At 39.9% G+C, this 25,189-nt stretch overlaps 1 long non-coding RNA gene across 1 annotated transcript in view; it reads left to right on the top strand.

Annotated features, from left to right (window-relative positions):
- Positions 1-252: 252 nt before the first annotated feature.
- Positions 253-25,189, top strand: part of LOC139440881 (uncharacterized) — a 145,493-nt gene continuing 120,556 nt past the window's right edge. The window contains exon 1 of the long non-coding RNA XR_011651169.1: positions 253-370. This is a non-coding gene — a long non-coding RNA (uncharacterized lncRNA). The remainder of the gene's footprint in view (positions 371-25,189) is intronic.

Genomic DNA, 25,189 nt, shown 5'->3' with positions numbered 1-25,189 from the left:
AACAAAGGATTTCAGGGGATAGGTAACAGTATAATTAAAATGATGGACTGTCAGGTAAGGGGTACAGTGAACTGGCAGAAATGAGAAGGATCAATAGACTAGAGGTCACATGGAGGTCAAAGGATGGGCAAAGCAGGAATAGTTACTGCAAAAGGGGAGGGGACAGATGGTGGAATGCATGGTTAATGATTGAGTGGCCAAATAGTTTCTATGTAACAAAGTCTCACTGTCAGGAGACTGAGTGGCTGAGGCTGGAAAACGGCATTGGAGATGCGGAGATGGGGCCGTGAGAGGGCTGGGTGTCCATGTGGATGTAAGAGTTAACCAGGATTATGGGAGGACTTGATCTGGTGAGAAAGAACTTGCCCAGGTATATTTTATATTTTATTACATTGTTATGTTTATCATACTATATTCTACTATATTAACAGGAGGGAAATAGCCAAATGTTACCCTTATAAAGCTTCCTCAGCAATGAGAAAGAACTATTTTGCTTGCATTTGAAATTCTCATTAGGCTCAGGGACTGACCAGAGTCTAGAAAAAACACTATGTTGCTATGGGTCCGACGGAGGTGGTGTGGATGGTATTGATAACAGTCTGGTATTACTGTTTGGTATGTATGGTATTGATCAGATAAAACTGAATCTGAATGCTGATGACAATTGGTCATCTCACTTCACCTCTTTGAGCCTGAATCTTCAAATCACTAAAATGGAGCTTCTAATGCCGATTTTACGGCGGGCTGTTAAAATGAAGCCAGATAGAAGGAATGACGTGGATCACAGTACCTGAAATTTAACATTGCTCAATAAATCTAAACCCTTTGCCCATGAGGCGTCCTATCCAGGGAAATGCAGAATCGAGAATAGAGCCTGTGAGCTGCCCCACTGGGTGTTGGTGGGAAAGAGTTTTCCAAATGATAATTTTGTGCAAAAAGAGAAGCAAATGAATAGTTTGTCAAAGGTGGCAAGACATTTCACTTAACTACATTTCTTTATAATATGGAAATTTAATTCCATTCTGTAGTGATTACAATTCAGTCTCTGGAGATAATTGCACCCAATTATGATCTTGTTAAAATAACTTTGTAGAGAGAAATTCAGCTAAACAATGAGGTTGATTACCCAAGGCTTACATCAGAGAAATGACAAAAATAGGCCAGAGCCCTTGGTTGAATATTGATTAGTGAATGAAAGCCAGGATTTTCTTTGAGATTCAAGAAGTGTACTTTTCTTTCAGCTCAAGTGAGGCCCGGGGAAAGTTAGTGGCGGTTGGAACCACTTGAGGGTAGAAAATACTGTTTTTGCTATCATTAACAATGCTAAGTACAGTTTGGTGAGTGTCTGTGTGCCAGGAGCCTCTGAGCATTGACCAGTCTTTGCAAACCCTCTCTGGGTGAGTACCCTGCTTCCTATTTTTCAGATGACGAAACTGAGGCTGGGAAAGTTGAAATGACTCACCCAAGGCTGGTCATTTGGAAAATGGCACAACGAGGATTCAAACTCATGTTTCTCTTTAAAACCTAAGTTTACTCACTATATATCACCCTGCCTCCAGGCAAAGCTATGCATAGCATGGGTATTTTATTTCTGGATTCTTCTAAAAGAAATGTGGATAAAAAAATACTTAAGAGACTGTATTAGTCAGGGTTCTCCAGAGAAAGAGAACCAATAAAAGAATACATACAGAGAGAAAATTGGCTCAGACAGTTATGGAAGCTCCTAAGTCCAAAATCTCCAGAGTGGGCTTTCAGCCTGCAGCCCCAGGAGACACATGGTACAGTGCCCGTCCAAAGACAGTCCGCTGGAAATTCCCTCTTGCTCAGGGATGCTGGTCTTTTTATTCTGTTCAGGACTTCAACTAATTTGGTGAAGCCCACCCATAGTATGGAGGGTGATTTGCTACTTTTAGTTTAACAATTGAAATGTTAATCTCATTCAAAAAAGCCCCTCCAAGTTGACACATATAACTAATCTTCACAGAGATTTGGGTGAGTCTGCTTTTTAAAACTCAGTTCTCCAGGAGGTAGAATTTAACGGGTACTAACATAATTTCCCATATTAATAATTAGCATAAAATAAAAAAATAAAACACTGAATGTTATAGTAACCAAAAAAAAATTAGCAGAACCCGCTTGATGGGGCTTGTGGCAGATTACAGTAGGTTAGACCGTGTTATAACATTTTAAGGATGAACTGTAGTTCATAAATTCATAGACTATAAATAACTAACATGTAAATGTAGCTTCTGACGTTTAGTTTTAAAGCTACTACCTCAGGGATAGCTACAGTCCATTGAGACTAGTCTCTGTAATGATTGTTTTTAAAATTCTCATCAATAATAATAGTTAACATTTCCTGACTGCCTCTTGTGGTAGGCACAGGTTCTGAGTGCTCTCATGTGTTATCTCATTTCGTCTTCGCACCAAGAGGAAGGTACTATTACTATTCTTTTATATCTTTTCTGTGTATGAAAACAGAGTCGCAGAGAGACAAGTAAATTGGCCATGGTAATATAGCAAGTAAAGGGTGATCTAGAATCCAAAGAAAAGCATATGTTCAACGTTTGTTATGCATAAAGATGATTTGGATAGCAAAGCACACTGCCTGGAAATCTCTCATCATTTGTCAGAGTGTCTGAAGTTGCCACCTTTAAAGATTTTATTTATACTTTTTAGAGAGAGGGGATGAGAGGGAGGAAGAAAGGAAAAGAACCATCAGGAACCAAACCCACAACCCAGGCCTGTGCCTTGACTAGAAATCAAACCGGCAATCTTTCACTTTGTGGGGTGATGCCCCACCCACTGAGCTACACTGGCCAAGGCTGAAGTTGCCACATTTAAGAAGATTCGAAACTTTAGAAGAACAAATAATCAGCACAGTACTAACTATGCATCCAGTGCCCATGCAGGTTTCAAGGAGGGTAGAGAGAATAAAAAAGTGGCCTCCTTCTACTGCAGGAGTTCGCAGCCTCCTAGGAGAGGCTTGAATAGACTCAGGAGGAAGAAGTCCTTAGTGGCTGAATTGTGTCCATCGGTTTGGTACATCGCCTCCTTGTTTTAGGGAGTGGACATTCTTGCTGTTTTTTAATGAACCATTTCAGTTCTTTCTGAAGCCTTGAGTGGGTCAGAGGCAAAGAAAGTGGGTTATTTGGTGGACACTTAGGTAAATGCATTTATCAGGATGCTTACTAGGACTTGCAGAGTAAAATACAACATAATAATAATAGCTGTGATTTGAGGAGCACTCATCAGCTCCCGGGCCTGGGCTGCTGGAGCCCCAGGCATCAGGCACATTAATTACATTTGACTATTTCTTATATTCCAGTCGAATGTGAGCTTCAGGAAGGCAGGAGCCAGTCTACCTTACTGTTGTTGCGTTTCTAGCCCCTGGTAAGGAAGCCAGACACGTGGAGGTACTCAATAGTATTTTTTGAAAAATAAATGGATAAATGCTAGAGTTCACTTATGATCATTCTTTGCTCTGTCAATATTTGTCTCAAAATGTGGAAGTCAGATCCAGGTGATTTTTTTTATCACCTAAGTAGAGTTGGACAGACCTGATTCTATCACAATTTTGCCATTTACTTAAAATGTGACCAAAATCACCTCACTTTTGAGCCTCAACTTCCTTGTCTGATTCTATAGGGTAGCAGGGGCAGCAGTTTATAGTTCTCTGATCGTTCCTAATAGCCTCCACTCCGCCTATAAACAGAGAGAACAACTAGATAGTAAAACAACATGGTAACAACAAACCCCCCTGCGGGCAGCATTTACAATAAAAGGATGACAGGGTGTCCTGACAAACCCCAAAGACGAATGGTGGGAGCAGACATCAGCTGCCGTGAAACCTGTGCGGCGTCAGTGTTTTCGTGCGATAAAGAAGGAGGAAGTACTGGAGTGTGGACTCAGGTGTTCACCAAAACGCCGCGGGCCAATCTGCAAACTGCTTTGGAACTGGGCGGGGTTTCGCCCTGGGCAGCAGCAGGTGCACCTAAGGGTTCGCGCGGCTGCACAGGTTCCCTGCTAGAGCTAGCTTCCCCTCCGCCCCTCATCCTTCACCTGTATCACTTCCATTAATTGTTCGGTTTTAAGCTTAGATATCGCTTTGCCTAATGTATTAGTTTCTTATTGCTGTTGTACCAAATGACCTCGAACTCACTGGCTTAAAACAATACCATTTTACTACCTTATAGTTCTATAGTTTGAAAGTGCAACACAGGTCTCACTAAGTTAAAATCAAGCCGGCAGCCGGGCTGCGTTCCTTCGTAGATGGGCTCTAGCAGGGGTGTCCAGCCCACGGCCCAGGATGGCTGCGAATGCGGCCCCACACACAATTGTAAATTTACTTAAAACCAATTTTTTTTTTTTGCTCATCAGTTTTCATTAGTGTTTGTGTGTTTAATATTTGGTCCAAGACAACTCTTCTTCCTGTGTGGCCCAGAGATGCCAAAAGATTGATCAACCCTGCTAGAGAATCTATTTTCTTTCCCTTTTCAGCTTCCAGAGGCCACTCACATCCTAGGCTCACAATCCCTTTCTTGCACCCCCAAAGCCAGCAGCAGGAGGTTGAATTTTCTTCACATCACATCACCGTGACTTCATCTTTACAGTCAAATTTCTTTGCTTCCTTCTTACATTTTTAGGGGCCCTTATGATCGCATAAGGCCCCCCTGTTTAATCTGGGATACTCTCCCCATCAAAATCCCTAATTGAATCGCATCTGCAAAGTCCCTTTTGTCATGTAAGGTAACATGTCCACGGATTCCAAAGATTGGGATCGGACATTGTTTGGGGGCCATTGTTCTGCTAACACACCTGAGAAGCATTTCCAGGGTCAGGAACCCCTCTTGTCAGTGCCCCCCCCCCATGCCTGTTGAGCCATCTCTGGATGAGTCCACGTGGGTAAGATGGGGTGTTCCTTCAGGGCCGGTGTGCGTCTTCTTTGGCACTGAGTTCCCAGAGTCTAGTGTGGTTCTGTCCAACATAAACATAATTTAAGCCACATATGTTATTTTAAATTTTCTAGTGGCCACATTAAAAAAAAGTAAAAAAGAAAGTGGTGCAATACATTTTAATACTATATTTCATTTAACACAATATACTCAAAATGTTATCATTTCAACAATGTAATCAATGTAATCATTAAAGAAACATTTTACATTCATTTATTTGGACTAGATATCTAAAATTCCAGTATGAATTTTTACACATATGGCACATCTCAGGACTAGCCACAGTCCAAATGCTCGGTGGCCCCTGTGGCTGGGGGCTGCCACCTGTGACAGCCCAGCTCCAGCCCAACCCCTGGCGTTCAGAAACTCTCTGTGCAGATGTATGACGACCGGGTGAGTGGACTGAAGCGGGGCCAGCAGGTGCCGACTCCTGGAAGAAGTGAGTGCCAGCTTTAGGGTGCTCACATGCTTGTGGCTTAAGTTTCGTCAGGTTTCATGTAAAAATCAGAAACAAAATCAAACGCATTTCTACTTTGGCAGTGTTGACACTTGGATCAGGCACTGCCAGGCTCCTGTGACGAGAGCACACCCACCGCCGTGAATATTTACTTGGAGCCTCTTCCTGGGCTGTCTGTCGTGAGTGGGAGGTAATCAGCTCATGAGGCGGAAAACACATTTTCACAACATTGCTGAAGGCTTGCCTTTGCTTTCATGTATAGCTCCTTCAAAATGTGATCCTCAAACTGCAATTTGAAAGCTGACCCTACTAACTCTGGCTTCCCAAATCTCTGGGAAGTGACAGAACAGTCTGAATGCAAAGGATTTTTACAGTTTTGTGGCAGAAAAACAAACACACATCTCTCCTGAAGCAAGACTCCAGACGCTGAGCCCCAGACTGTGGTCTACCAAGCAGAGGAGGCTGAGGGATGACCCGGACTTTTTATTTTTTATCGTCTGGGTTGCTCTTTCAAAAAACACTGGAATTTCCTTGCTGCATGTACACTTTTCCTCCCAAACAGCACCCATACAACATTCCCTGGGTGGTGCTTATGTGTAGAGCACTGTGATCTGGCAGGATATTAAACAATCATCAGAAACAAAATTGTTGCTCTCCCTGTCAACAGATGGACAATGAACAGGGATGATCACATGACCACAGCATTCTGTGTTCTTTTCCTCTCTGTACACCTAGCAACTGGGCAAAGAACCAGTCACACATTAGATTGCTAAATGGTATTTGAATGAATGAATGAATGTTATGAATTCTCCTCTCTTACTCTCAGATGTGCCCAGGACTGGGCGATCGTGGCTAGGGATCCCTCCTCTGTAGAACACAGGTATAGCAAATTCTCATGAGCGAACACATTTCCAGTACAGTCCATTCTAAAAGAGAGGGGAATATAAAAACACAACACAGGCCCCAAGAGGTTAGGCTGCAGTCTTTCACATAGTCTAAACTCAGGACAAGTCTCCAGGTGAACTGGACACTGCCTCAAAGCTGAGGATCACTTTGCGTTCCCCAGACCTGACAAGTTGTCTGGCTGCAGGGAAGGTCCTAGAAGTGGAGTGAGTGTGAAGATAAAACTTAGCTGATTGAGGCTGTGTCTGCCCACACACTGTGTAATTGACTTCTGTGGTTAACATTAATAATTTGCAACATATTTTATTTCTCCCTAGCTCACCTGCGTGGTTTAATTTATGCAAACATCCTTTAACCCTTTACTTAAAAAATAGAAAGGAACCTCATTTATTGAGAACATAGATGGAAAAGTAAAGATAGGAATGGCAATTGTGTCTTGAATCTCCTCACTCTGCTACTCCCGGGCCAAAGTGGAAGGCTGTCCCAGGTCTGAGCATACTTCCTATTGTGAAGGATGTAGGTTACAGCAGTTATAATGGCAGTGGTTCCTCCCGAAGGGCGGGTGCTCATCTTTATAGTCATGAGAGAAGAGGTTGGTCCAGAGGCATAACTTTTTAAAAAAAATCCTTGCCCAAGGATATATTTATCGATTTTAGAAAGAGAGGAAATGAGAGAGAGAGAGAGTCGTCAATGCGAGACACATTAATTCATTGTCTCCTGCACATGCTCTGACTGGGGATTGAACCCTCAGTCCTAGGGCCTAACCCGAACAGGGAGCCAGCAAAAGCAATTGTAAGGCTCAACTCACAGCGCCTCACCCTGCCTTCTGTAGCTTCAGCTTCTCATTGCCCTGCTCCTGTAAGGTTGCTGTCAAGGGAGAGATGAAGGGATGCTTGTGTGTGCATGCCTGGGCTTAATTCTCGCTGGCATATTTCCTCTTCAGACCAAGGCAGAGGTGAGTTTCTGCTTACTTTTCATTCATGATGTGTTTGAGACACATTCTAAAATTTAAACACAAGAATGTCTTTGAATGCTCTTTTTTCTTTTCTTGCTGTCTAGCAAGAGTGACGAATCATTGTGGAGAAAAATGTGCCCCCACACAGTCTCAAATGCATCTTCTTTAAATCCTAACTCTCCAGGTTACATGATAAAGAATAATTTGAACACATACATGCTGCAACACAAAAAACTAAAATTGTTCACCAGTTCGTTAAAGCCAGATGGCGGGTAGTGAAGATCAGGTTTAGGAGCTGGTTGAGGCTGGGAGGTAGTAGATTTTGAAAAGTACTCATGAGTAGAGTTATCTGTTTTAGGGACGTGTAGAACCATGAGGTGTAGGCCAAGTTCAGAGTCTAAGCTTTCCAGGATGCTGTGGGAAAGAACAGTCCAGAAATGGATTTCAATTAAGCTAAATGGAAAGAGTAACCAGAAAGCAGATTTTGGGCAGGAGAAGGCCAGGAAATTGTCCTGGAACCAATAAAAGTGTGTAGAGACAGATAAGACAAAAAGATGGTAAAACCACTGAGTGCATTTTCCTGCTTCCTGTTCGGGTTATGTGTGTCCTGGTGAGTATAAGCCGAGACGCTCTGCAGCTGCTTGCTATAAAATAAAGAGGAAGGCTTGCTGGTAAATAAGCCTTCTTTCTGGCTTTTGAAAACTGACACTTCATTTGTCCAATTTATTTCATTGTAATCATAAAATTGGCTGGTGTTCCATCTACATGAACACTCCAAACTTTGGATAGAAAATTAAATGTTTTGATTGGTAGTTCTGAGGTTGACATTTCAAATATTTTCTCTGAAATAAGAGGCTTCAATAACATCCACTTGATGGTGTTTATCCTGGGCTTATTTTCCTCAGTGCTTGGCTGTGGTATTATATTTTTACAACTGACAATCACTGTTTTAGTTCAAGTATGCGGCTTAGGAATTGAGAACATCTCTCTCTTATGTCCTAAATGAGGAAAAACGGTAAATGCTTTAATGAGGTGAATTGGCATGGGGAATGGGACAAGGAAATACTATGTTTCTTGATTACTTTTGGCAAACTTGTCCCCATGGGACTGGCACCAATAACTTCTAAACAAAAGATTTTGTACATATTTGTATTCTTTCAGCAGTTACATTTAATTTAAAAGAAAAAGCTTTGTCAGAGTTGCTGTTTGCAAATATCTTCTCCCATTTTGTAGGTTGCCTCTTTGTTTTATTGTCAGCTTCTTTTGCTATGCAGAAGCTTTTTAGTTTGATACAGTCCCATTTATTTATGTTTACCTTTATTTCCCTTGCTTTTGAGGTCAAATTCATAAAATGTTCAAAATGCTACCATTTGCAACAACCTGGAGGGACCTTGAGAATATTATACTAAGTGAAATAAGTCAGTCAGAGAAAGGTAAGAACCAGGTGATTCCACGCACATGTGGGATATAAAACTGAAAGTCGTGGGCACAGACGGCAATGTGGTGGTTCCCAGAGGGAAGGGGGTACTAAGGTTGGGAGTGAAGGGGGCCTAATATGGTGACAGAAGATGACTTGACTTTTGAGTGGCAGGCACACAGTGCAATATAGAGAGCTAGTGCCAAAGAAATGTACACTGGAAACCTATATAATCCTATTAACCAAGGTCATCCCAATAAATTTAATTAAAAAATCAGATGCACAAAATCGGATGACTTAAAATCCTGAGTTTGTGGAAAGTTATCATCCATTTATATCCTTATTTTCATCTATTTTCTTTTCTTTTACTAGTCATCTGTGGTCCCAAAGTTTTTCTCTCTCCATCTTAGACACCCATTCTTGTGCTATTTAACTTACATAAACGTTATTTTGCTAAATGTCTTATTCTTCTTTCTACATTTTTACATTTAACATTAATACTCCATCATTTACATATACCATCTTTTGGTGTTTATTTGCTATTGGTAAATATTTTCATACATGTCTCTTTTTGTACATGTGGTTTTTTTCCTTCAAAATATTTCCAGTCGTAAAGCATAAACACACGAATTTTCACTAAATAACTTCAAACTGGCTTCCATAATGAACACATAATATGTCCCCAACTTATTAGAAGAGATTCATCAAAGGCCACTCTGAGGCCATACTGAAGAAGAGCGTGTTCTTTTTCCCCCACTTATATTGAGATATATTTGTCATGTGAGATTGTCTAAGTTTCAGGTATACAATAATTTGATACACTTATATGTTGCAAAATGATTATCACAGTAGAGTTGTTTGCACTTCCACCCCCTCATATACTTACTATGTTTTGTGTGAGAATGTTTAAAATCTACTCCCTTAACAACTTTAAAGTATATTATGCAATATTGTTAACTGCAGTCACTGGGCTGTGCATTAGATCCCCACAACTCATTCATCTCACGACTAGAGGACTGTACCTTTTGACCGACAGTTTTCATTTCCTGCACCTCCCAGCCCCTGGCATTCACCATTCCACTCTCTGTTTCTATGAGTTTAACTTTTTAAGATTCTGCATATAAGCAATTTCAGTATTTGTCTCTCTGTGACTTATTTCACTTAGTATAATGCCCTCAAGTTCTTTCCTCTTGTCATAAATGTCAGGGTTTCCTCCTTTCTCATGGCTGAATAATATTCCACTGTGTGTATATCTCTTTCTCTATATCTCTTATATGTATCTTTTATAGTATCTTCTTTATTCATTCATCTGTAACCAAATACCTAGTTGTTTCCATATCCTGGCTACTGTGAATAATGCTGCAATGAACATTTTTTAGACAAAATGACATCTGAGTTGATATTTTCAAATCTATACCCAGGCGTGGGATTGGATCATGTGAAAGTTCTATATTTAATTATCTGAGGAACCTCCCTCCTGTTCCCCATAATGGTTGTACCGATCTACATTCCCACTAAGAGCATATAGGGTTCCCTTTTCTTTATATCCTCACCAACATTTCTCTCCTGTCTTTTTCATAGTGGCCATTTTTAACAGGTGTGAAATGATGTCTCATTGTGGTTTGGATTTGTATCTTCCTGAAGATTAGTGATGTTGAGGAACTTCCATGTACCTGCTGACTATTTTTATGTCCTCTTCAGAAAAGTCTCTATTCAGTTCCTCTTCCTATTTTTCTTTGGATTTTTTTGTTGTGGTGGTGGTGGCGGTTTTTGTTTTTGCTATTGAGATTTACACGTTCCTTATATATTCTGGATAAAAACCCTGTGTCAGATGGTTTGCAAACATTTTCTCCCGTTCCTCAGGTTGCTTTTTGGTTTTGTTGATTGTTTCTTTTGTTGTGCAGAAATTTTTAAGTTTGATCAAGTTTCACTTATTTATTTTTGCTTTTGTTGCTATTGCTTTTGATGTCATATCCCAAAAACTGTTGTCAAGACAGATGTCAAGGAGCTTTTTCCCCCGGTTTTCTTCTAGATGTTTTATAGTTTCAGGTCTTATGCTTAAGTCCCACATCTATTTTGAGTTAATTTTTATGGATGGTGTAAAACAAGAGTACAATTTCCATCTTTGTCATACGGATATCCAGTTTTTCCAAAACAATTTGTTGAAGATACTATTCCTTTTCATTGAGTATTCTTGGCTTTTTGTCAACTAAGTAGAACATATATGTGGGAGTTTATTTCTGGGACGTTGATTCTATTCCATTGGTGTGTGTAGGTATGTCTAATTTTATGCCAGTACCACACTGTTTAGATTACTACAGTTTTGTAATATATGTAGTTTGAATTGTAAAGTGTGATGCCTCCAGATTTATTCTTATTTCTCAAGATTGCTGTGTTTATTCATGTTATTTTTAGGTTCCATGTGCATTTTAGGATTGGTTTTTCTATTTCTCTCAATAATACCTTTAGAAATTTTATAAGGATTGTATTAAATCTATAAATGGCTTTGAGTAATCTGGGCATTTTAATAATATTAATTCTTTTGATCCATGAACAAGGAATAGCTTTCCATTCATTTTTCTCTTCTTTAATTTCTTTTATCAAAGTCCTATAATTTTCAATGTACAGATCTTTTACCTCCTTGGCTACATTTATTTTGAAGTAGATTATTATTTTTGATGCTATTGTGAATGAGATTGTTTTCTTTATAGATATTTTGTTTTTAGTGTGTAGAAATGCAACTGATTCCTGTATGTTTATTTTCTATGCTGTAATTTTACTAAATTTGTTACTTCTCAAGTTTTTTTTTTTTTGGTGGAGTCTTTGGGATTTTCTATTTGTAAATAGATCATATAATCTGTAAGCAGACAATTTTACTTCCTCCTTTCCAATTTGGATGTCTCTCTCTCCCCCTTTCCCTCTCCCTCTGTCTGCCCCTCCCCCTCCTTCTCCCTCTCCTGCCCCTTCCCTCTCCCTCTTCCTCTTACTGTGCAATTGTTCTGGCTAGGACTCTCAGTACTGTGCTGAATAGGAGGAGTGTTGAGAGTGGGCACCTTTGACTTGTTCCCTGAGTCTGTGGAATGCTAACACACATCCACATATACCTGTCCTTTTATTTATTTTATTTACTTGTACTAATCATCTCTGGTCCCAAATTTCAACATTTTGCAGCCCTCATAGAAATAAATGATTCAGATAAGAATCATCAAAGGATGTTAAACCAGTGAGTGAAAATTTGTAAAGGAATGGATTATAAACAGAACCCCCCCAAATCTCTCCATAAAATACTTAGTAACTGAAGAAGGAAAGATAGTACCTTTACAGTGGAGAATACTGCTACGTGCAACCTTAACCAAGTAATGAAAGTGAACATCACCTGGACTGGGGCACGACATCACGTGTCCCCTGACATGATGCGCTGAAAGGGACACAATGTCACTTGTGTGCTGTTCCTGCCCAACATGCATAACCTGAATGAAACCATAAGGCAACCTCAGATAAGCTGTTCTGAGGCACATTCTACCGAACGACTGACCTGCATTCTTAATATCATGACGGGAAAGACAAAGAAGACTGAGGAACTTCTGATTAGACACACACCAGCCGAATGCAACACATGGTTCAGAATCAGGAGGAAAACTAAAAAATATTGCAATGAAAGACAATATTGGAAAAATTATTGAAGTTGGAATACAAACTATAGGTTAGATAATAATATTGCACTTGTGTTAATACCCTGATTTTGTTCATTATACAGCGGTTTTATGAAAGAATGCTCTGATTCTTAGGAAACACATACTGAAGTATTTAGAGGTAGAGGGGCATCATGTTTGGAATTCACTCTTAAAATATTCAGAGAAATAATACGTATAAAGCAAAAATGGTTACCTGGTAACAACTGTGGTGTCTGGGTGTAATGTATATGTATGTTTTTTGTACTCGGAACTTTTCTGTGAATTTGAAATTGTTGCAAAATAAAAAGCTAAGTAAAAGAGGAATCAATGATCAGGCAAGAAGTCATTAAAACATGTTGATCCATCTAAATAGGTCTTATTAATAAATAATAACCATTTTTGAAGTTAAAAACAAGTAGAGACTAAAGTAGTAGAGAGTATTACATAGCTTATATAACAACAATGATTTTAGAGTCAGTGAACAGTACATTTAAAGAATACATAAAGTAATACTTAGCAGAATTACAAGAAGAAATTAATATAATATACTAAGTAGAAGATTTCAGAAACTGAGTGACCAAGACAACTAAAGGCTATACAAGTTTTGAATAACACAATTATCAAGTTTTATTTGGTACATACAAATATACAGAAACTTGCATACGACATATAGAAAATTCCATTCTTCTCAAGCACAAATGAAGCAGCTTTTACAAAATAACCACTTTTGGGAAACAAAAGAAGTTTCAACAAATCCCTAAGAATATTTTACTAAACATACTTTTAGCCACAATGTAATAAATCAGAAATCGATTTTTAAATATGGTCAAAGTAATAACTTATATGTCCCCAAACACATTAGAAACTTAGGAAAACAATTCTAAATTCTTAATGGGTTAAAGCAGAAAGTTTAATGGAAGTTATAAAGTATTTAGTATGAACTATAAATGAGAAAATGGCTAAAGTGAGAATGTAGCTAAAAGGATATCTGGGGAAAAACTTTATAAAATTAACAGCATATATTCAGAAACAAGAAAGATTGAAAATTAATAAACTAAATATTCAGCTCAAGTAGCCTGAGAATAACAAAGTATTCTCAAAGAAAGCAGGAAGTATAAAAAAAACAGGGGATGAAATCCATAGAAACGTGGGGAGGACTGGGAAACTTGGGACTGAAGCCATATTTAAACAACTGAAAGGTGAGGGTGTGTGTTCCAGCAAACATCTGTTTTATTCAGTAATAATCCAGAAGAGGTATTTCCTGTGTTTGACTAGATATTGAACTTTGTTGACAACTTCCAGGCGAGGGCACTAAACTTTGCCCCCCCGGGGAGGTCTTCTGAGAGAATTTTAACCTTTGGCGCCATGCCCAGGTCAGAGCTTTGGAAAGCCTACCTTCTCACCCCTGTGCTAGCATGCCATTGCTGGTGTAGGGGAGAAAAAACTTTCCTTCTACCTTTGTAGGTTCTTTGGCTGGTCTAATAACCGGATTAACATAAGACAGATTAGCAGGAGAAAAGCAAGTTTAATTTTGTATGCACAGCAGCCCTATAAAAATACGAGCCCCAAGGGAGTCAGGTAATTAAGGTTTGTGTGTAACCCTGAACCAGGGAATGGGATTGGGGCCTGGGGCTTCAGAGGACAGGAGGGCAATTCACAGGATGCTGAGAAGAGCTGATGCTTGGTAATTGCGTGTTTGTCCTGCCATGCAAATAGGTCTTTCACATAAACATTATCTCTGGTAATAGCTTTCTTTCTGAGCCAGGCCCCTATCTGCAGTCTTTCAGGTTGTTAAGGGAATGGTAAATGTTCTTCTTGAGTGTGCTGCACCTTAATTCCCTTCAGCTCAAAGTAACCCACATGCCAAAGTGGCATATTCTGCTCCCCCTCACTGGGAAAATGTTATCAATCATTTATTATTATTTCCCACAGGTGCCTTGAGTCTGGACTCTGATGTAATAGCAAGCCTCTTACCATCTCTGAAGAATTCTTTCTCAAAATTTACCATTCTTTTTTCTCCAAATGTGTGTCTACATGTCCCTGACCGATCATAATGTGAACCCTGTATGTTTTGTCATCAGAGTCCAAAAATAACCCTTGACCTCAGAATTCGCAATTCACCGAGCTATCTTATGACAAATATACTTCTTTTAAAATAGGAAATATTTGGATTTTATATTATGATTCAGACTGCATCCGCTTTTTCATCTGAGGGCATTATCTTAATAAAAAAGCATTTGGTTCCAAAAGTAAAACTTCATTTTAGAATTGGATTTCTCTATAATTTCAGTGACTAAGAGAATGCATCAAACTAGATATTATGTTCAAATCAGTTATTACATTTTATAGATAGCCTTTTGTGTACATAAGGAAGGAATAAATCAACTAAATCAATATATGTTTATTTACCAGGGGTATGTTTTCACACTTTTCAGAAATGTATTATCTAGCATCACCGCCTAATATACTCTGAGAATACTGTTTCCCTCTGTGTTTTCTGATATAATCTGGAAAAATAAAAACCAGAAGCAAACAGAATTCTGTCATTCTATTTTTGTTGGAAGCAAGACAGTTATTATTTGGCTTGGGGGAAAATAAGGGAAGCATTTCTGATTTGGAAAGTTTCCCAGACTTAAAAATAATATTTGGCGATGTGAAGAGCAGAGACTGTGTGGCACCCTTTGTGTATCGGTCGTATAAATCCGTTATTTGCAGTATTTTTTTTCCTCTCTTTAGATAGTCAAATAAACCCCATTCGTGTATGAAGATAATTGCAGGGACATTGAACACCAATGAAAAAAGCACTGCATTTTAACAGTAAGCTGTTAGGAAAGAACTGTTTAAGAGAATCGATGTGGTATAACGGTGAGTTCAGCTTCTGAACCAGCCTCACCTGGCTTTGAATCCATCTGACCTTATTTTTCAAATCTCCAAAAAGGGAATGATAACAGTATCCAAGTGATTAGTCTGTTGTGAGAATTAAATGAAACTAAACTCTAGAAGGCTCGCAGCTCTGTGCCTGACCCACAGTGAATCCCTTCCTGTACCTCCAAGGAAACCACTAGCATAGACATACAAGAAAAAAAACCAACAGAGAATCACTTCACGGTTCACAGGAGGCATCCAGCATTTGGGAATTACTGATGAGTTTGAAAACAGAGGAAGGAAGGACAATGAAGTCAGCCCTGGAGGTGACACAGGGAGGAGAGGTATCTGGCTTTAGGAAAAAACTGTTACTGAAAGGAGAAATTCAAAGGAAATCACGGCTGCCTAAGTATAACGGAGCTTTGGGGATGACTATGGTCAAAGACAGGCCATTGTCCTGCAGGACGCCATGTTCATCTGAATGAAGCCTCCCTTCCTGTCCTGACACGCGAAGCCTCCACGTGTAGCTTTGGTTAACCTCCACACCATTACCACCCAAGCTCTCTGCAAACTGGACCTTCCTGAAAAGATCCTGCACTCTCTGGCCTCTGTGGCTTTGTTCCTGCTGTGCCTTCTGGTTTGCTTCTTGTTTTCTTTCCATCTTCTTCAAATTTTTAACCACACTCCCTATTCCATCTAAAAGCCTCCTTCTCCTTCCCAGATTCCAAGAAGACTGAATTCTCCCTGTTCGGATTTTGCCCTCCCCTTAGCACTATTTTTGTACTCCTTTCGTAGCACCTACATCAGTCACCTTGATTATAGTTCTTGCAACTGTCTCATTCCACCTTCCAAGTTTGTAAGCGACTTGAGGGCAGAGACAGCCTGATTCATTTTTATGTCCCCCTTGCCTGGTACATGGTAAGCACTAAATAGGTGGTTGTCGATAGATAGGACGGTCGGGTCATAGACTTATTTCCAGCATGCAATTTTTATGATCACATAATGGTAAAAACTGCACCAAGTGTTCATTAAGCATTTCCTGTGTACCAGGCATTGTGCTAGGTTCTGTGAGCAAGATTGAGTTGATTCCTTCTACCCTACGTTTTCCAGGCTGATGAGGAAAACATTTTAGGCAATCCATTAGAACTGTAGTGAGTATTAGGAAAGATGTAGAAAGAGAAAGGCTCTAACTAAATAGCTCATTTCTTAGAAAGGAGAAAGCTGTTGTTAATACTAAAAAAGTTAAGTGGATTAGTTAGCAAATTCTGAAACTCTGTACCCGTGACTGATTTAGGGGTGGAACTGCAATATATTATGAGCCGCAGGAGCCGCTCCGTGCTTTAGCAGCAAGAGGTGGCCTATAAATTCAGATTCATTAGTAAAGGAGGTAGGTTGGGCAGTCAGGAGCATTAGCTGGCCAAAACAATGCACTAATGCAGCATGAAGTATGCCGAGGTCAGCCATTTATTGTCCCCTCGGCTGGCATAAAGTTATTGTTGAATTATTGGCTGTAGCAAAGACGGCAAAGTGATATAGAGGCGTAATACCTACTATATACAAATACAGGCATATGTTCTTTGAATATATGGATAGACGCTTCTATTTTATCTTATTCCATTAATTTAACTTGGTGTTAGGTTGTAGGGCTTAAAGCACCGTAAATCATTGGATCATTTCAGGGCGCTTACCTCAGAGGAATGTTATCTCTTGGGCTTAAAACTACTCTGATTACTCCCAATAATTTCTAGAAAAACACTTAACCAGATGTTCCATATTCTCTTGAGAGTCATCTTTCTAAAAGTAGATGGCAGAAAAAAATTGACTTTGAACAATAGAATGATAGATCAAGATTCTAATACTTAATTGGATTCCTCTGAATGAAGATACGATTTGGTCTGCAAACAATAAAGGCCATTTGAGTTTTCTGTCTCCTTTACCCAAGTTTACATCAAACTGCAAAAGCTTGGGAACATTTCTGGGTGAGGTAAGAGTGTTGTGGGGTTTTTTGTTTGTTTTTGTTTTTGTTTTTTGGTAGAAGTTAAAGAGAAAGTGATTAACCACCTAAAATGCCAATCAAGCCACTGACTTTCCTTTTCTGGGGGTTATTACGCTATCTATAGAAAAGTATTCACACTTCTTCATATTCTCATTTTTTAAATTCCTGATGGAATGATGGAAGCACTTTGTCTACTTTAAACAGGCCATTGAGTACAGTATAAAATAAGGAAGATTTGTGTTCTAATTCCACAGTTTAGGAGCTCTGGAATTTTGAGTAACTTATGGAACCACCCAAGGCCTCAGTTTCCTTGTCTGTAAAATAGTAGTTATAATATTGTCTTCTTGATCGAGCTGTGAGAATCTAAATGTGTTAATGCATAAAATGTTTAGCGTACAGCCTGATGTACATTAAGTTCTCAACAAATGACAGTAGTTATAACTATTAATTGTATCTTGATTGGTTTCTACCTCTCCTATGATGTACATGAATAATACCTGTTTCGATGAACAGAAGAGAGAACCCATACTCTGTTCCCCAGAGTTCTTGAAGCAGTGAGATCACTAAAAAAGAATAGGGATAGTGATCTGGATTCTTTTGGTTGTAAGCGACACAAACACGTTGTTGAACATCATTAAAGCCAAAAATGGGATTTATTGGAAGGGGTATGTGTGAAGCAAATGACATCTGCTGCCTGGTATAAAGAACAGAAGTCCAAATACTTCTGCCCATTACCCCCTGGTATCAGAGTCACCGAGGAAAACACGGTAGTCAAGCACTGGATAGAAAGACACTTATGTAAAGAAGAGGCAGAGCAAGATCAGCTCCAATAGTGGGCGACAGTCCCCCATGGCCAACGAGTTTCTCCTAGACAACGCAGGGAAATTGGCCTGATGCACTCCTCTTGTGCTGCAGTGGAAGGACTCCACCCGCTCCCCACAGGGGTAGGTTTCATACTGGGGTTGGCCAGCTGACACGTAACACAGGCGTTTAAGCAGGACAAAAGGGTACACGCACAATGAGTCTGAGATAGGGCAAGTTATTCCCATGGAAGGTGGAACTTCCCATGGAATAACTTGGGAAGTTATTCACTCTACCAGCATAGGCTTTGGGACCCTTTTTCTCTTGCTAAGAAAGTGTTCCAGGCCCCGCACCCATTCTTATGTGGCCAAGTAGGGGTAGAAAAACTGCATGTATTAAGTCTGCATTTTCCAACGGTATGAATAGCTGTGGAATTGAAGAAAGTACCATAGAAATAACTTACATCAGTACATAAAACTTGGGTCTTGAAAACTGCCAGTTAATATCTTTGCCTGCTTCTCATCTCTGCTTATTGGCCTCATTTTCTCTTCTTATCAAATGAACTTTTCCTTACAGCACAGATCATGGCTGCTAGCAAACCCCAGGGCCACATTCAGCAGCTTGGCAACCAGTAATGAAACAGCATCTCTTTCTCTCTCAGCTTCTACTTGAAAATTTCTGGGGAAGGACTTGAATTGGTCAGGTGTCCTTTCCTTGGACTGCTCACTGTGATCAGGCTTTGGCCTTCTATGAATGGCCTACCCTGGGCCCCCTCTGTGACCCAAAGCTGGTGTGCTATGTGCATGCTGGGACGTGCGGTGGGGTAGGGGTTGAAAGTGGAATCTCTACAGAACAGATATGGCCATGTAGGGAAGAAATCTTAGAGACAATTTTTTCACACTGTTCATTTTATAGACAAGAAAATGGAACCTAGAGCCAACCAAAGGTTATTCAGGGTCACCTGGGTGTGACTCTCCTGAGGAAGTGTTCTCTGCTGGCCGGAAGGAGCCTTATCTTCATTTGGTCATGGGTGGAGAGTGCAGTTACTCAAAGGGACTCAAACTACTTTGTAAGTGCTCACCAGGACACTTTTCTTAGTTGGATTAAATGTTCGAAGAAGGAGGTAGAGTGCAGGAGGGCAGACAGGGCCACCAAGTTTGCAGTTTGCATCCCTTGGGACTGTCATTCCCTTCCAACCTCAGTGGGACACGGACACCCTCACTGGATTGACTTCTGAGGACAACCTCTGTGAATACAAGCCTGGGAAGTTTTATCGGCCAGCATAGCTGGCTCAGGCATGACTAAGTAAGTGGTAGCTGAGAACAACTTCTCAAATTGTGCATAAGAGAGAAAACAGTTATAACGTTGCCTCTGAGCCTCACTTTCTATGTTCTAGGTCCCCACAGGGATGTGCGTGGACTGGTCTATCTCCTAACTGGTTATCAGTTCCCACACTGGGGAATGCTAGCGGGTGTTTCAAGGCTGTGCTGGGAGTGTGGGAGCCACAAGATAAAGATGAGTTTTTAGGTTTGGCAATTAAAAATGTGACTTACAATTAAGACAGACACCCAAATATTGTGGAATGAAATTTAAGTAGTATTTCAATGTTTATGATGAATCAGGAAATTTTAAAGTTATTTTGATTTGGTTATCAGTGTTCTGGCCCTGTGTCCCTGATTCCTCAGGGGTGAGCTTTCATTCTTGTGAACTGTTAGGAGTACCTTAGAGGGAAAGCATGTCTCTTCTGTCCTTTCTTACTTTGTATATTATTCACTCTACCTTTTAAAAATTAGGTTAGCTAGTGTTTCATGTATTTTATACATTTTGTTTGTATGTATTTTCAAGTCTTTTATCACAGCAGTGTTTCCTTGAATTATAGTTAAATTTTCTTTTTTAATCCTCACCCCAGGATATGTTTATTGATTTCAGAGGAAGAGAGAGAGAGAGAGAGAAGAGAGAGGCATCAATCGGCAGCCTCCCATTTGCGCCCCGATTGGGGATCAAACTAGTAACCTAAGTATGTGCCTTGACCAGGGATTCAACCCACAACCTTTTGGGGCATGAGATGGGGCTCCAACCAGCTGAGCCACCTGGCCAGGGCTCCTTGAATTATGGTTTTAAATATTTGTTTGTCTCAGTGTTTTGGTTTTCTTTTCTGGGGACTCCAATAAAATGCGTACTACATCTCCCTGTCTGGCTACTTTATCATTTTTTCTTTTTTTTAATCGCTTTTTTCTAGAAGGCTTTTACTTCCTTTAATATTCCTATGCCATTTTTCTTTTACCTCTTTTTATACTTTAATTCTTTTCTGTGCTTTTAATTGTGCTTATTTTTTTGTGTTTGTTTTTATATTTCTTCTAATGTAGTCATTATCTCTTAAAGGTCAATTTTATCTAATACATACTTTGATTTCAGTAAGCGTTCTTCCACATCTTTCTGTGCCCACCCACATAACTCTTTGAGGTGTTCAATCATATCCTTTTTCTTTCTTCCTTTTCATTTTGGTTGAGGTGTAACTGACATGTAACATTATATTAGTTGCAGAGGTACGATGTAATGATTTCACATCTCTTTTTTATTTTTCATGTGTAGGTGGGATGGGTTTTTCTGGGCTGCTATAGGGGGTTCCCAGTAGGTTGGGGTGTTTCACAGCTTCTTATCTTGAGGATTCCCTCTTCTATCGCTATGTTGAAAGACTCCAAATGTGGCTCTCTCTGTGGCCACATCTCTGTCGCTTAGAGTTAAATTTGATTCAAAAACTTGTGCTGCCTCAGCCTGTGCTCCTTGCCTCTAAGGCATGGCACTCATACATTCTATGTGATTTGGGGACCTTCAGGGACCTGTGCCCTGGGTCTGTACCCCTAGCACACAAAGCCTTTCTCTCCTTTACCTCCAGTGTTTTCTATCCTGCTCAACGTGGCTACCGTTTCCGGTAATCTTTCCTTTAGGGTGAGAACTTGTCCCTCCGTAAGGGAGCATTTTATGTATATGCATATTTCTGATTTTCTTAAGGGCTCAGAGTAGCAAAACCTTGTTTGATTTCATTCCTTGTTCATGAGCAGAATACTTTGCACTCACTTGAAGCCTCTGAGAATTTTTCCCCATTTTGCTACAGTCTCAGATCCTTCAACAGGGTTCTGCTCAGAGAATGTTCCTCATTTGGGATCTTTTTGGTTGAGTTTCTGCATCTTGCTGGTTATGTTGGCTGTCCCTTTTCACTTTCTGCTGCTTCTGCCGCTCCGGTCTTCATTTTGTGTAGCGCCTGCTGCCTGTGGGGAGGTTGGACAGCCGTGCTCCTGTGCCTCCCCGTCACCTGGCGGTGTGGACGTGTGGACGTGCTATTGATAGGCTTAGAAAAAACTATCTTGCTAGTCCCCCTAGGGTTTTAGGAAGAGTTTTAGGGAGATAAAAAAAGAAATGATATTTCTGACAATGTTACCAGAAATTCCAATCTAGAATTAGAATAATATAATTAGCATTGATTTCAAAAAACATCATGTAAAGTTGTTTCTGTGGAGATACCAAAAGAAAGCAGGTTCATTTCAATTAATTTCATGTGATTTATCTGTTCATAGTAAAATGTAGATTCACTAACCATTTAAATCTACCTATTTATCTACATATGCATCTAATTTTAAACTTAGAATTTGTGTTTGATAAGGCATTTTTCTGGGTGTGCATATATTATGAGTAGTCACCCAAAATTCTACACCCTGAGTCTGTAATTATATTATTCCCCACGTTCCCCACCCCACTGCACTCAACAAGAAGTAGGTTTCCAAGTTATACACTCACAGCATCCTGTACCTTTCATTTCTGACACTGATCATGAGTTGTAACTGTATAGTAATTTGCATGCTGTATTACTTTCCTAGGGCTGCCAGAACAAGTTACCCCAACCTTGGTGGCCTAAAGTAAGAGGAGGCCAGGGGCCAGGAAACAGGACGGTGGCATGCCGCACTGTCTCCGGAGGCTTTGGGGGTGATTTGTTCCCTGCCCCTGTGTTTCCGGTGGCCACTGGCAATCCTTGGTGTTCTGTGGCTCCTGGCTGTCTCCTTGCAGTCTCTGCCTCCCCTTCACATCACCTTCGCTCTGTGTGTCTAATCTCTCTCTGCTTCTCTCTTAAGGATATGTGTGATTGCATTTAGGGTTGGCCCAAATAATTCAGGATCAGTTCTTTCTCTCAAGATATTTAACTTCATCCCACTTTTGCCAGATTGGGTAATAATCACAGACTTTAGGGATGAGGCCATGGACATCTCCTTGGGGCCACCATTTAGCTCACTTTAATACCAATCCTCCTACTAAGTATCCAGCTCTTTTGGTTTCTGAGTTCCATAATCATATCCCTTTCTCTTTTGGTCCATCCCTAGTTCCCGGTACTGCACCTGATTTGTAGTGGTTAATAAATAAATTGCTGTGGAATCAATCAATCAATCCATGAATTCTCCATAGTTCCATCTCCATGTTTTGAGTTAGTCTGCGGCCTTAACCTCAAGCAATCTGTTCTACCTATAATTGAATGGGGAAGTATCTTATGAATTCGAAAGGACCAAAACAACATTTGTATAAAGATATGGTATGATGCATGGACTAGCTCTTTTTGAATTGCTTTAAGTGCTTTCTGGAATTCTGGAATCATTTTTTTCATTTTATCATATTTGAGAGCTCCGTGAATTGCTCCATGTGCTCTCCTTCTTACATGACACATAGCAACAATCTTAGTGTCTTACTGTCATCCATTTTTCTTGTATGTTCAGCTTAGTGGAGTCGTAGTAAGACAGTTGCTTCAGGGCTGATGGATTGATTATCTAAGCACCAACTCATTTTACCACTTGTTCAGAATTTCTTTTAAAACTAATGTATACACTGTCTACTTCCAATAAAATTTTGAAATAACTTCCATAGTTAATTTGAATAAGAAAGACAATAAAAATATTTTTTAAAATACCAGAAATAAAATACAAAAAAGAGAAGTATGTATTTAGTAGCCACTCAGGATCAGATAGTTATTGTAATTGTATTCTAAGTCAAGCAGTGATATTACTGTTGCTTGGAAAAGAAGGAAACATTTTTTAATTAATAAATTAAAGAAAAGAGAAAAATATAAGTTCATTGCAAGATATAAAGATTTTTTTGACTCTGGGCTGTAGGTGGAAAAATTAAGTATATACATTTCACCTTCAAACTGTCTCTTGTTATTCATCCAGTTTAACTCACCCCACTCTCCTCTCTATGTTCTTTCTGAAGCTACTTTCAGTTGCAAATTTCTTTGTGGATTTTTGGATATATATAGGAATCATGAGGCGGATGAACGGCAGTCAGTAGTGAGGTAAATTAGGACTTTTCTCTAAATACATTATGCTTCTAAATAGTGTACATTTAAATAACCAAAGTCAGTTTTTTAAATAACCAAGACTGAAGAGTCCTTCAAGATGTTTGGGATTTGATGTACTCACGTCACTATTGGTAGAAATAACTAGCCTTTAGCACAATGCTACAATGTGCATACATAGTCGGCACATGTTAATATTGAGTGAGTAAGTCACTGAAGAGAAGAGCACATTTAGAGCTAAAACGCAGCTTTACTTTCCTTCTATATTTCATATAATTTCAGGGGATCAGACATCAGGTATAATTCCCTAGCGCCCCCCCCCCCCCCCCCCCCCCGCCGCTCTGCTCACAAGCTTATCTCTACCATACAGTCTTTCTTGTCTCCTTTGTGTTTTAATGGAAATCTTTCTCCTCTTTCCCAAGAACAATTCTTTCCCCTTGTCAGGAATCGTGTCCTTTGGATCTCACAAGGACCTGGGTTCTACCCACCATGTGCTCTCCTTAGCATTCCAACTCCTCTGTTAGCTCTCTTCTTTCTCTATGTAAACATGCTCCAGTGTATTTCACTTTGATAAATACAAATGTAAAAAATCTCACAAATCTATAGCCATTTCACAATTAAAATTTTAAAAAGTAATCTTATGTTCCTTGTTTCACTCATTCACTTCCTCGTTTACTCACTTGTTACTCAACAAACATTGATTGACCCTTAACTATTAGAATACAGTAATGACCAAGACACCCCACAAGAGTGATATACTCAAAGAGATAGCAGCATAATAGAATAGAGGTTCAACTAAACACCAATCGTAATACAAAGTAACGAGTTGTTGATAGCTGTAAAATAACATGTTATGGGCTCTTTGTTATTCCTTCATCAACAGGTGGAGTTATTTCCCCTCCCCTTTGATAGAGGCTGGACTTAGTGAGTTGCTTGACCAGTAGAACATAGTGGAAATGATGTTCAGGTCTTCCAGCCTAGGTCTTAGTAAACAGAAGGGGTGCAGAACAAGCTTCCGCAAAAATGGCACTTGGGTATGAAGACTATTTACAGATAAAGGCAATCAAAACCCAGCAGACTCAAGAAAAGCTCTTCCTCCTTAACTGCCTGCAAGAAATGTAAATTTACTCATTTGTGAGAAAATTCTGTATCTATAAGGGAAATTTACATTGGAAAAGGGGCCTGTACCAGGAAGGGAGCTATTACCAGAGTTAACTTTTTACCTGGGAAACTTATCTGCATAATAGGGCAACATTTGTTTTCTAAACATCTCCTCTCACCGTCCTCTGAACGGTCCCCCTCCCCTTTGTAGCCCCAGGCCCTTATCCCTTTCCTTAGCTCAGGGTGTTACAAAAGCCTCAATTGCCTGCCTGCTTTTTGAGTCTCATATCCTTGTGAGACTTCCTTACAGATGTAATTATATTTGTTTTTTCTCCTGTTAATTTGTTTTATATCATTTCAATTGTTAGGTGAGTCACAGAACCTAGGAGGGTAGAAGGAAAAATTTTCCTCCCCTACAAAATCGTGCAGCTCTGGCTGGATTTCTTAGAATGTTGTCTCTGGTGACATTCCTTCTCAGGTCACAGCCACCGTGCTGTGAGAAACCCACGTCAATTGGAAGAACTGATTGACAGCTATAGCCAAGCTTTCAGCTGCTAGAGAGCGGCAACTTCCAGCCAAGTAAGTGCATCATTCTGGAGAGCCACCCAGTCAAGCCTTGAGAGGGCCCCAGCCCCAGCTGCTCTATGACCGCAACAACATGACAAATCCCAAGAAAATGCTGCCCACTGAATCCAGAGAACTCCCAGAACCATAAGACATAAGAAGAAGC

The sequence above is a fragment of the Desmodus rotundus genome, chromosome 4 (genome assembly GCF_022682495.2).
Source record: "Desmodus rotundus isolate HL8 chromosome 4, HLdesRot8A.1, whole genome shotgun sequence".
Lineage (NCBI taxonomy): Eukaryota > Metazoa > Chordata > Mammalia > Chiroptera > Phyllostomidae > Desmodus > Desmodus rotundus.
Note: the sequence above shows the minus strand (reverse complement) of the source record. Positions and strands in the feature narration are given on the sequence as shown.